The sequence below is a fragment of the Saccopteryx leptura genome, chromosome X (assembly GCF_036850995.1).
Source record: "Saccopteryx leptura isolate mSacLep1 chromosome X, mSacLep1_pri_phased_curated, whole genome shotgun sequence".
NCBI lineage: Eukaryota > Metazoa > Chordata > Mammalia > Chiroptera > Emballonuridae > Saccopteryx > Saccopteryx leptura.
Window position 1 is genome coordinate 35,305,328 of NC_089516.1, and position 13,137 is coordinate 35,318,464.

Consider the following 13,137-nt stretch of genomic DNA (forward strand, 5'->3'; position numbering starts at 1 on the left):
GGCTGGGCGGGCCCAGCTGGCCCTGCAGTGTCAGCCCGCAGGGCACCTACGTGGCATTGTGGTTCTTTACTGTGAGTGGGAGGGGAGCTCCACTCCAGGCCTCCCTCCCAGGCCCTTGGGCTCTTCTTGTGCCTCCAAGCTGCTTGTCCTCTAGGGCGCAGGGCTATCCTGTGGCTCCCAGCCACCCTGTATTGGTACCATACTGTGCAAACCCAGCCTTGCCTTCCTTGCTCTGGGCCCTTCCCAGAATCTTCCTTAGTCCCGACAGGAGAAGGCTGTTGCGAGTGCCCTTCTCAGACTGCCTTGGAGCTGGTCGCTTTCACAGCCTCAAGGGGGGAATCTGGTTTAGGGGTGGGTTCTCCCTGTTCTTGGGTATGCTGAGGCACGCAGACCTGGCTCCGGGAGGCTGAGGAAGGCAAGCTGAACACTCCTTCTCCCACCCTGAGGCCTGAGGCCAAGCCGAGGGGACAGGGGACAGCCTCTGGCTAGTAGGGAGCTCCCTAGCTCTGGGTCTGGCCTCCCCTCCCTGGCAAATGTGTGGGTTCTGGGCGCAGAGGCTCCTGTGCCCTCCTCCGCACGCAGGACCCTGTGTCCTGTTCAGTCATGGCCTGGGGGGGCCTGGCTGGCAGCAAGAGCTCTCACCTGTGCTTCGGGGCCCTGGCTCTGAGATGTGTCCATCTGGGATCACTTGGAGGAGGGAGGAGGGTAGAGTAGGCTAGACACCTCAGGCACAGCAGGGAGGGGGGTGGCCAGGCCTGACCCTAGGTCATGAACAAGTCTGGGGAAACTCAATGGGACCTTTTGTTTGGGTCCTGGAACCCTAGAGAGGGGATTGTTTGGCCTTCTGCACCAACCTTCCGCCTGTATTCTTTGAGGAGCCATCAGAAGCACGGGCTTCCCAGAGAAATGAGCCCCTCTCAGCCAGCGCACACAATGGCAGATGGTTTTCAGGGCAGCCTTCAGCCTTGCACCTGGAAAACAAGCTCCTTGAGGCCCAATTTGGGGTTCTGGCAGGGAAGTACCTGGTGTCTGGAAGGCTGCCTTAGTCCCTGGCAGGTTGCACTGGGGCAGCAGGGAGCCCTTTGAGATCGGGATCCAGGGATAAGGGCAGTGATGGGGTTCAAATATAGTAATATAACAATGATTCTCTGCCCTAATGACCGTTTAAGTATAAAAAAATGATATACCGAAAGGTGCTTTATTATTTCAAGCATTTAATACTTAAATAAGAACAATAAAAGAGGTACACAAAACTAGATTATGTTATGAGTTTTAAAATATTATTAAAAATATTAAGTAATACCTGACAAAAAACAATAAAACTTATTTAAGATATTTCCATGTTGCTTCTTGATTGGTGTCCACACTTGCAATTTTTTCACCTATGGACAGAATGAACATCACTACAGGTGTTTAGAATACGCTGTTGCACAGATGAACGTAAAAAAAAGAGCAAGGAATGTAAATTTGTGATTTCCACATTGGGCGGCTGCCCAGGCGCCCACCTTAGAGAGAACCCTGATTACAAGTGCCATTTTAACAACTGGTTCACCAAAGTCAACAAAAAATTAGGTATCGGTTCTGCAGAACCGGTGCAAACCGGCTAAATCCCACCACTGGGTAGGGAGATTGGCAGAGAAGAAGACCCACTTCCTTGTAGCCAGTGAAGAGATGGAAAAGGCTATCCCATGGTGGGGGCCCCAGGGCGGAACCCCTTGTCTTAAGAAAGGCCTGCCGCCTGACCAGGTGGTGGCGCAGTGGATAGAGCGTTGGACTGGGATGCGGAGGACCCAGGTTCGAGACCCAGAGGTCACCAGCTTGACCACAGGCTCATCTGGTTTGAGCAAAAGCTCACCAGCTTGGACCCAAGGTCGCTGGCTCCAGCAAGGGGTTACTCGGTCTGCTGAAGGCCCATGGTCAAGGCACATATGAGAAAGCAATCAATGAACAGCTAAGGTGTCGCAATGCGCAACGAAAAACTAATGATTGATGCTTCTCATCTCTCCGTTCCTGTCTGTCTGTCCCTGTCTACCCCTCTCTCTGACTCTCTTTCTGTCTCTGTAAAAAAAAAAAAAAAAAAAAAAAAGGAAAAAAAAAAAGAAAGGACTGCAGGAGGCTGAGCTGGAAGAGCATTGGCAGAGCAAACTGCTTACAGCTGTCCCCTGAGTTGTCGCAGGGGCAAGTGCTGGCTAGTCCCGGGGCTCGCGCCTTGAGACCTTGGGTTGACATGAATGTGGAGCTCAGCGGTGAGGCTGGGCGTCTGCAGAGAGAAGTTGGGGAGCTCCTATCTGATGTTCTGAAAATACATGAGGTCACTGAAGTCAGTAAGCAGTCAACAATATTTCTGGGGACCAATGTGCCAAAGCCAGAGGTGGGCTAGATCCCAAAGACACAGTGGAGACCCAGTGGAGACACAGTGGAGCCAGGTTTACCTTACTTGCCCGGGATTCATTCATTTTGTGTGTGTATGTGCGTGAGGTAGTGTGAGTGAGTGTGTGTGACTATAAGTAACAAATAGGGAAACAAAAAATGAACAAGCAAGATGAAGAGGACTTACTGGCGTAGTGACATTGAAGCTGATAAGAATGGCAAGTCAGCCATCCCAAAACTGGGAAGGGGAGATCCACATGTAGACGCGAGGTGAGCAGGAGCTAGAATAGAGGGAAGGAAGGAGGAGAAGGAGAGTGGGGAGGAATGGTCACAGAGCTTGCTGAGTGGGAAGGGAGGATGCTGATCTTTTCTTGTTTACCTTGAACTGTTCTGCAAAGCCCAGACATTCACCTGGTTCACACATCAGCACAAAAGGGCAGACATGGTGATGCCTCACCTCTGCCTAACTCTCCTCAATGCCCCCAACAAAGAAGCACTTGCGCTTGTCATTTAATATATCCCAATAGTCTGTCTATATCTGTGTTTGCAGAGCCTCCTTATTCTCTTTTGTAAAGCAGTGTAATTAATTTTGCAGATATTGGCAAATTCTTTTCCCCAGGGCCTGACCCACTTTGTAGCCCCACCGGCAGGTGAGAGAGTCTTGGCCCCCCTGACTTTCACCCACAGGGCACTGTTACTTCCCACGAGGGGACATATGCAACCTGGGATAGAACATGTGGTCTCTTAGCGTGGGTTTTTAAAAATTTTTTTCCACTAAGCAAAAATTCACATAGCAAAAATAACCATTAACTATTTTTAAAATTGCACATTTTGGTGGCCTTTCGTATATTCACAATGTTGTGCAACCATCCCATCCACCTAATTCCAGAACATTTTCATCACTTCAAAGGGAAACCTCATGCCCATTAAGCACTGTCTCCTCGTTCTCCTTCCTCCCGGCCCTGGCAACCACCAGTCTACTTTCTACTTGCATGGATTTGCCTATTCCACACATAAATGGAATCATGCAATGAAAGATCTACATAGACCGAAAGACATTCTATAATCATGAGGCAGAAGACCCAATACTGTCAGGATGACTGTATTAAGTTTCTTTGCTATAACAATATTCTATTCTATAACAAAAACTCAGTAGCTTAAAATAATACTCATTTATTACCTGAAAGTTTGTACAGGTCAGAAGTCTGGGCATGATGGAACTAGATTCTCTACTCAGGGTCTCACAGGCTGTAATCATGGAAGAAGCTCAGGGTCCTCTCCCAAACTCATGTGGTTCTGGGTAGAATTCAGTTCCTTATGACTATAGGACGGAGGTGCCTGTTCTTTCATTGGCTGTTGGTCAGGGAATGCTTTCAGCTCCCAGAGGCTACCTAAGGTTTCTTGCCACCTGGCCCCCTCCATAGCTCCTCTCATGTTTTTTTTTTTTTTTTTTTTTTTTGTATTTTTCTGAAGCTGGAAACAGGGAGAGACAGTCAGACAGACTCCCGCATGCGCCCGACCGGGATCCACCCGGCACGCCCACCAGGGGCGATGCTCTGCCCCCCCCCCCGGGGCATCGCTCTGCTGTGACCAGAGCCACTCTAGCGCCTGGGGCAGAGGCCAAGAAGCCATCCCCAGTGCCCGGGCCATCTTTGCTCCAATGGAGCCTTGGCTGCGGGAGGGGAACAGAGAGACAGAGAGGAAGGGAGGGGGGGGGTGGAGAAGCAAATGGGTGCTTCTCCTATGTGCCCTGGCTGGGAATCGAACCCGGGACCCCCGAACGCCAGGCCGACGCTCTACCGCTGAGCCAACCGGCCAGGGCCCCCTCTCATGCTTTGAATCCCTCCCTTTATGAGGTTTCCTGGTCTTGATTAAGGGCTCACCTGACTAGGTCAGACACACCCAGATCATCTCCCTTTTGATGAACTCAGTCAGCTGATTAGTACCCTAACCATGGGAGTGATGTCCCATCATGTGCGGAGGCTCTGCTCTGCCTCCACGGGAAGGGATTGTATAGGTTTGTATGCTAGGAGGCAGGAATCTTGGGGTCATCTTAGAATTCTGTGCCCAAATGACAACTCTTCCCGAAGTGATTGTTGACTTCTGGGCAAGCCTAGCGTGCTTTTCAGTAGAAATTGACACGCTGACCCTCAAATTATATAGAAATGCAAAGGACCTAGAGTATCCAAAACAATTTTTTTTTTTTTACTAATTTTTTTTTTTTTTGTATTTCTCTGAAGCTGGAAAAGGGGAGAGACAGTCAGACAGACTCCCGCATGTGCACGCCCACCAGGGGCGACGCTCTTCCCACCGGGGGCGATGCTCTGCCCCTCCGGGGCGTCACTCTGTTGCGACCAGAGCCACTCTAGCGCCTGGGGCAGAGGCCAAGGAGCCATCCCCAGCGCCCGGGCCATCTTTGCTCCAATGGAGCCTCGCTGCGGGAGGGGAAGAGAGAGACAGAGAGGAAGGAGAGGGGGAGGGGTGGAGAAGCAAATGGGTGCTTCTGCTATGTGCCCTGGCCGGGAATCGAACCTGGGTCACCTGCACGCCAGGCCGACGCTCTACCGCTGAGCCAACCGGCCAGGGCCTCCAAAACAATTTTGAAAAAGAACAGAATTGGGCCCTGGGTGGATAGCTCAGTTGGTTAGAGTATGGTCCTGATATACCAAGGTTGCAGGTTCGACTGCCGGTGAAGGCACACACAGGAATCAACTAATACATGCGTGAATGGGTGGAACAACAAACTGATCTCTTTCTCTCCCCACCCCCTTTCTCTCTCTCTCTAAAATCAATCAATCAATAAAAAAAGAACAGAGTGAAAGGGATTACATTAGCTGATTTGAAAACTTATTAGGAAACCACAGTAATCAAGCAGTGTTGTATAGGTGCAAGGATAGGCATAGAGGTGGATGGCACAGAATTAGGATTCCAGAAATAAATTTTCACATTTATGATGTTTAAGAAATGGAGCTGGAGCCCAGGCTGCTTGGCTCAGTGGTAGAGCATCAGCCAGGGTTCAATTCCCGGCCAGAACACACAGGAGAAGTGCCTATCTGCTTCTTCACCCCTCCCCCTCTCCTTTCTCTCTGTCTCTCTCTTCCTCTCCCACAGCCAAGGCTCCACTGAAGCAAAGTTGGCCCAGGCGCTGGGGATAGCTCCATGGCCTCTGCCTCAGGTGCTAGAATAGCTCCGGTTGCAACGAAGCAATGCTCCAGATGGGCAGAGCATCGCCCCCTACTGGGCATGCCGGGTAGATCCTAATCGGGTGCATATAGGTGTCTGTCTCTCTGCCTCCCCGCTTCTCACTAGCAGAAAAATACAAAAAATAAAAAGAAAGAAGGAAATGGTGCTGGAGCCCTGGCCAGTGGTGCAGTGGATAGAGCTTCCTCCTGGAGAGCCAGGGTCACTGGTTCTATCCTGGGGTTGTGGGCTCAATCCTAAGGTTGCTGGTCCAAGCCCTGGTCAGGGAACATATAGAAGCAATCAAGGGTGTACAAATAAGTGGAACAATGAGTTGATCCTTCTCTCTCTCTCTCTCTCTCTCTCTCTCTATCCCCTTTTCTCTCTCTCCCTCTCTGAGAAAGAAAGAAAGAAAGAAAGAAAGAAAGAAAGAAAGAAAGAAAGAAAGAAAGAAAGAAAGAAAGAAGAAAGAGAAAGAAAGAAAGAAATTGAAAAGAAAGAAAGAAAGAAAGAGGCCCTGGCCGGTTGGCTCAGTGGTAGAGCATCGGCCTGGCGTGCAGGAGTCCCGGGTTCGATTCCCAGCCAGGGCACACAGGAGAAGCACCCATCTGCTTCTCCACCCCTCCCCCTCTCCTTCCTCTCTGTCTCTCTCTTCCCCTCCCGCAGCCAAGGCTCCATTGGAGCAAAGATGGCCTGGGCGTTGGGGATGGCTCCTTGGCCTCTGCCCCAGGCGCTAGAGTGGCTCTGGTCGCGGCAGAGCGACGCCCTGGAGGGGCAGAGCATCGCCCCCTGGTGGGCAGAGCGTCGCCCCCTGGTGGGCGTGCCGGGTGGATCCCGGTCGGGCGCATGCGGGAGTCTGACTGTCTCTCCCCGTTTCCAGCTTCAGAAAAATACAAAAAAAAAAAAATACATATTGGTAGTTATAGAATAATCAAAGGGATATAAAGTACAGCATAGGTTAGTCACCACCACAACCAACAAAATATATTTTTTTAAAGTACAGCATAGGAAATATAGTCAATAACATTGTAATACCTATATATGGTGCCAGGTGGGTACTGAAAATATTGGGGGGAACACTTTGTAAACTATCTGATTGTCTAACCACTGTGCTGTACACCTGAAACTAATACAATATAATATTGAATGTAAGCTGTAATTGACGATAAATAATTTTTTGAGTGACAGAGTTAGAGACAGAGAGAGGGACAGATAGGGACAGACAGACAGGAAGGGAGAGAAATGAGAAGCATCACTTCTTTATTGCAGCTCCTTAGTTGTTCATTGATTGCTTTCTCATATGTGCCTTGACCGTGGGGCTACAGCAGACCAAGTGACCCCTTGCTCAAGCCAGCGACCTTGGGCTCAAGCTGGTGAGCCTTGATCAAACCAGATGAGCCGGCCCTGGCCGGTTGGCTCAGCGGTAGAGCGTCGGCCTGGCGTGCGGGGGACCCGGGTTCGATTCCCGGCCAGGGCACATAGGAGAAGCGCCCATTTGCTTCTTCACCCCCAACCCCCTCCTTCCTCTCTGTCTCTCTCTTCCCCTCCCGCAGCCGAGGCTCCATTGGAGCAAAGATGGCCCGGGGCCTCTGCCCCAGGCGCTAGAGTGGCTCTGGTCGCCACAGAGCGACGCCCCGGAGGGGCAGAGCTTCGCCCCTGGTGGGCGTGCCGGGTGGATCCCGGTCGGGCGCATGCGGGAGTCTGTCTGACGGTCTCTCCCCGTTTCCAGCTTCAGAAAAAAAAATACAAAAAAAAAACCCAAAAAAAACCAGATGAGCCCCCGCTCAAGCTGGTGACCTGAGGGGATTCGAACCTGAGTCCTCTGTGTCCCAGGCCAATCCACTGTGTCACCACCTGGTCAGGCAATAAATAAATTTTTTAAAAAGAAAGTGAATGCAAAATCTTCAAATTAAAAAAAAAGTTTTACTTAAATGATTACTCTATATATTGTGCTACATATCATAGCTCCATTAAAAACAAAGAAGATATTACTGAGATGGGTGGACAGCTCAGTTGGTTAGAGTCTCATCCCAAAGTTCGGGTTGTCGGTTCAATCCCTGGTCAGGGCACGTACCAGGAACAGATCAATTTTCCTATCTGTCTCTCTCTCCCTTTCTTTCTCATGGAAATCAATAAACTAAAATAATTTTAAAAATTTAAAAAGATGCTATAATGAAAATGCAAAGACAAGCCACTGACTTGGAGAAAAGATAAATGTTTTATGATGAAGGGTTTGTATCCAGAATGTTATACATAGAAACTCTTACAAGTTAATAAAAATGAGACAAACATTCTGATTTTAAAAAATGGGCAAAAAATTTGAATAGACATGTCGAAAGACTATATAGGAATGGCAATAGCTGTGAAAAGGTGTGCACATCATGATGATGACAGCAAGCAGACCGGCAAGCACCTGGAGCCGGTTGGAGGGGCATTGGCCGCGAGGCAACCTCAGAGCAGCATCAGAGCTGATGGGTATGGCATGTATCTTTTTTTTTTTTTTTTTGTATTTTTCTGAAGTTGGAAATGGGGAGGCAGTCAGACAGACTGCTGCATGCGCCCGACCGGGATCCACCCGGCAGGCCCACCAGGGGCGACGCTCTGCCCACCAGGGGGCGATGCTCTGTTTCAACCAGAGCCATTCCAGCACCTGAGGCAGAGGCCACAGAGCCATCCTCAGCACCCGGGCCAACTTTGCTCCAATGGAGCCTCGGCTGAGGGAGGGGAAGAGAGAGACAGAGAGGAAGGAGAGGGGGAGGGGTGGAGAAGCAGATGGGCGCTTCTCCTATGTGCCCTGGCCGGGAATCAAACGCGGGACTCCTGCACGCCAGGCTGACGATCTACCACTGAGCCAACCGGCCAGGGCCTATGGCATGTATCTTGATCAGAGGGTGGTTACAGAGAAGTATACATTTGTCAAAACTCATTGAACTGTACATTAAAAATGGGGCTATTTTATTGCCTGCAAAGTATACATCAAGAAAGTTCATTTTAAAAGGAAAAAAGGGGTCCTGGCCTTCAGAAAATACAAAAAAATAAATAAAAATTAAAAAAAATAAAAGGAAAAAAGTCCTGCCTGAACTGTGGTGGCACAGTGGATAAAGTGTGGACCTGGAATGCTAAGGTTGCCAGTTCAAATACTGGGCTTGCCCAGTCAAGGCACATATGGAAAGCAACTAAGTACAGGTTAATGCTTTCCGTTTCTCCCTCCCTCCCCCAATCTGAAAATCAATCAATCAAAAAAATTAAAAGGAAAAAAGGCCTGACCAGGCAGTGGTGCAGTGGATAGAGCATCAGCCTGGGATGCTGAGGATCCAGGTTCGAAACCACAAGGCCGCCAGCTTGAGCGCGGGATCATAGACATGATACAAAGGTCTCTGGCTTGAGCCCAAGGTTGCTGGCTTGAGCAAAGGGTCACTGGCTCGGCTGCAGCCCCTTGGTCATGGCACGTATGAGAAGCAATCAATGAACAACTAAGGTGCTGCAACTATGAGTTGACGCTCATCATTTCTCTCCCTTCCTGTCTGTCTGTCTGTCTCTTTCTATAAAAAGAAAAAAGAAAAAGAAGGGCACTAATGAACTTGCTTACCGAAAGGTGGAAGGGAACCAGGTGGTAGGGATATGGAGGGATTGATGCTCCCCTGGGAGTATCTTCTATAGTTTGTTTGTGTGTGTGTGTTTAGCGAGAGAGAAGGAGAGACAGACAGACAGGAAGGGAGAGAGATGAGAAGCATCAATTCTTCGTTGTGGCACCTTAGTTGCTCATTGATTGCTTTCTCATATGTTCCTTGATTGAGGGGCTGCAGCCAAGCCAGTGACCCCTTGCTTAAGCCAGTGACCTTGGGGCTCAAGCTAGAGACCGTGGATTCATGTCTATGATCCCACTCTTAAGCTAGTGACCCCATGCTCAAGCTGGTGAGCCTGTCTGTCCCCAAGTCAACGACCTCAGGGTTTTGAACCTGGGTCCTCAGCATCCCAGGTCAATGCTCTATCCACTGTGCCACCTCCTCATTAGGCATCTTCTTATGTAGTTTTGACTTCTGAAAATATGTTACTATTTGATATACTTTAAAAAATGTCAACAAGCCTGACCAGGCAGTGGCACAGTGGATAGAGCATTGGACTGGGATGCGGAGGACCCAGGTTCGAGACCCCGAAGTCACCAACTTGAGCACAGACTCATCTGGTTTGAGCAAAAGCTCACCAGCTTGGACCCAAGGTTGCTGGCTCGAGCAAGGGATCACTTGGTCTGCTGATGGCCTGTGGTCAAGGCACATATGAGAAAGCAATCAATGAACAACTAAGGTGTCGCAACAAAAAACTGATGATTGATGCTTCTCATCTCTCCGTTCCTGTCTGTCTGTCCCTGTCTATCCCTTTCTCTGACTCTCTCTCTGTCTCTGTAAAAAAAAAAAAATCAATACCCACAAGTCCATACTGATAATAAGTACATAGAAAAACAGAGGAGCTTCTCCTGACAGTAGAATGCCAGCACATAAATATAGGAGGGATTATGGCGGGAGAAAAATTGCTATTTTGCAGCCATCAGAGTAGTCACTGTTTCAGGCAAGAATTATCAATGGGCCTGACCTGTGGTGGCTCAGTGGATAAAGTGTCGACCTGGAATGCTGAGGTCGCCAGTTCGAAACCCTGGGCTTGCCTGGTCAAGGCACATATGGGAGTTGATGCTTCCAGCTCCTCCTCCCCTTCTCTCTCTCTGTCTCTCTCTCTGTCTCTCTCTCTCTCTCCCTCTCCTCTCTAAAAAAACTGAAAAAAAAAGAATTATCAATGATTGGGTAGTATTTTGATGAGTAATAGAATATTTACCTAGTTTTAATGTATCTTTTTTTTAAAAAAAAATTTATTTTTAGAGAGAGAGGAAGGGGGAAAGGGAAAGAGATAGAAACATTGATTTGTTGTTCCATTTATTTATGTATTCATTGGTAGATTTTTTTTTACAGGGACAGAGAGAGAGAGAGAGAGGGATAGACAGGGACAGACAGACAGGAAGGGAAAGAGATGAGAAGCATCAATGATCAGTTTTTCGTTGCCGTTGCGACATTTTAATTGTTCATTGATTGCCCTCTCATATGTGCCTTGACTGTGGGCCTTCAGCAGACCGAGTAACCCCTTGCTCTAGCCAGCGACCTTGGGTCCAAGCTGGTGAGCTTTTTACTCAAGCCAGATGAGCCCGTGCTCAAGCTGGCGACCTCGGGGTCTCGAACCTGGGTCCTCCACGTCCCAGTCCGACGCTCTATCCACTGCACCACCACCTGGTCAGGCCATTGGTAGATTCTTGCATGTGCCCGGACTGGGGATCGAACCCTCAACCTTGGCATATCGGGATGACACTCTAGCCAACTGAGCTACCGAACCAGGGTAAATGTATCTTCTTAAAAACTACATTTTAGTTACAAAGAGAAAAATAGTAATTGTGCACTTGAGAATCTGGTATTCAAGACCTTAGCCAAGTTCTCAAAGTGAACATCTCAGTGAAGGAACAAAGAGACAATGTAGACCTACTGATAAGCACTGAAAGGGCCCAGCGGCACAGCCGGAGGCTGTGGTTGTGTACCCTCTCAGTACCTCACGGCTTGAATCTCATCATGAGAAAAAAATCAAACTCAAACATTTTACCTGGCCTGGACTTTTCAAAATGGCCAAGAAAGGCAGAGCAATGTTCCAGATTAAAGGGGACCATAGAGATGTGACAACTGAGTTCCACGTGGGATCCTAGACTGGATCCTAGATTAGAAAAAACAAAGCTATGAAAGACATTATGGGAACAACTGGCGAAATTTGAATAAAACCTTAGGTTGAATAATATTGTATCAACGTTAACGTTTTGATACTATGGTTGTGTAAGAGGCTATAGTAATTATACTGTACTTATGAAATACAGAGTAAAGTATTGAGAAGTAAAGGGGTAAGGTGTATGTAATTTACTTTGAAATAGTTCAGAAAGATATAGTTTTACATATAACAAATTTAGAATATATTATATATGTATATATGCACACAGGTCTGTGTGTGTGTGTGTGTGTGTGTGTGTGTGTGTGTGTGTTTGGAGGGTGGAGAGAATGAGAAAGCAAATTGGGCAAAGTATAAAGTATAGGCAAACCTTGGAAATATTGTGAGTTTGGTTCCAAACCACTGCAATAAAGCAAGTATCCCAATAAAGTGAGTTGTAATCATTTTGCTGCTGAAAGGTCTTGCCTTCAAACGGTAAAAAAACACAACACCTGTGAGGTGCAGAAAAACGAGCTATGCCTGGATTGGTAAATCAGGGTTAAAGGTACATGGGAGCTCTCTCTACTATTCTTCCAGCTTTCCTGTAAATCTGAATAATTTCAAATTATAAAATTAAAAAGAAAGCAACCACTCCTATCCAACATTTTCTTGGAGGTTCTAGCCAGGGAAATTAAGCAATAAAATGAAATAAAAATCATCCAGATTGGAAAGGAAGAAGTAAACCTATCTCTAACTGACAAAATCTTGTACTCAAAATCCTAATAAATCCACTAAAAACTATTAGAGCTAATAACTGAGTTCAACAAGGTTCCAGGATAAAAGATCATTACTCAAAATCAGTAATCAATTGTATTTCTGTACCCTAGCAATGAAAAATCCAAAATGAAGTTAAGAAAGCAATTCCATTGACAAATAGCATCAAAAAGAATAAAATGCTTAAGAATAAATTTAACAAGTACAAGACTTATACACTGGAAACTATAAAATATCATTGAAAGAAATTAAAGAAGACCTAAATAAATAGAAAGACATCTGTTTAGTCACGGTTCTCCAGGGAAACAGAACTGTGCTTGGATGCGCACGCGCGCACACACACACAATTTATTTTGAGGAATTAGCTCATGCGATTGTGGGAGTTGGCAAGTTGGCAAGTCGAAAATTTGTAGGGCAGGCCAGCAGGCTGGAGACTCAGGCAGGATTTTCTTTGTTTTTCCTTTTTATTTAAATTCTTTTTTTTGATTTATTCATTTTAGAGATGGGAGAGAGAAACAGAGAGAGAGAAGGGGTAGGAGCAGGAAGCATCAACTGTCATATATGCCTTGGCAAGCCCGGGGTTTCGAAAAGGTGATCTCAGTGTTCCAGGTTGATGCTTTATCCACTGTGCCACCACAGGTCAGGCTTCCTTTTTTTTTTTAAGCAAGTGAGCGAGACAGAGAAAGCGAGAGAGACAGAGACAGAGAGAGGGACAGACAGGGACAGACAGACAGGAAGGGAGAGAGATGAGAAGCATCAATTCTTCGTTGTGGCACCTTAGTTCATTGCTTGTTTTCTCATATGTGCCTTGATGGGGGAGTATGGGGGGGGGGAGCTCCAGCTGAGCCAGTGACCTTGGGCTCAAGCTGGTGAGTCAATTAATTTTAAGAGAGAAAACTGTAGCCTGACCAGGTGGTGATGCAGTGGATAGAGCATCGGCCTGGGATGCAGAGGACCCAGGTTTGAAACCCCAAAGTTGCTGGCTTGAGCATGGGCTCACCCAGCTTAAGCACAGGGTTGCCAGCTTGAGTGTGGGATCATAGACATGACCCCATGGTTGCTGGCTAGAGCCCAAGGATCGCT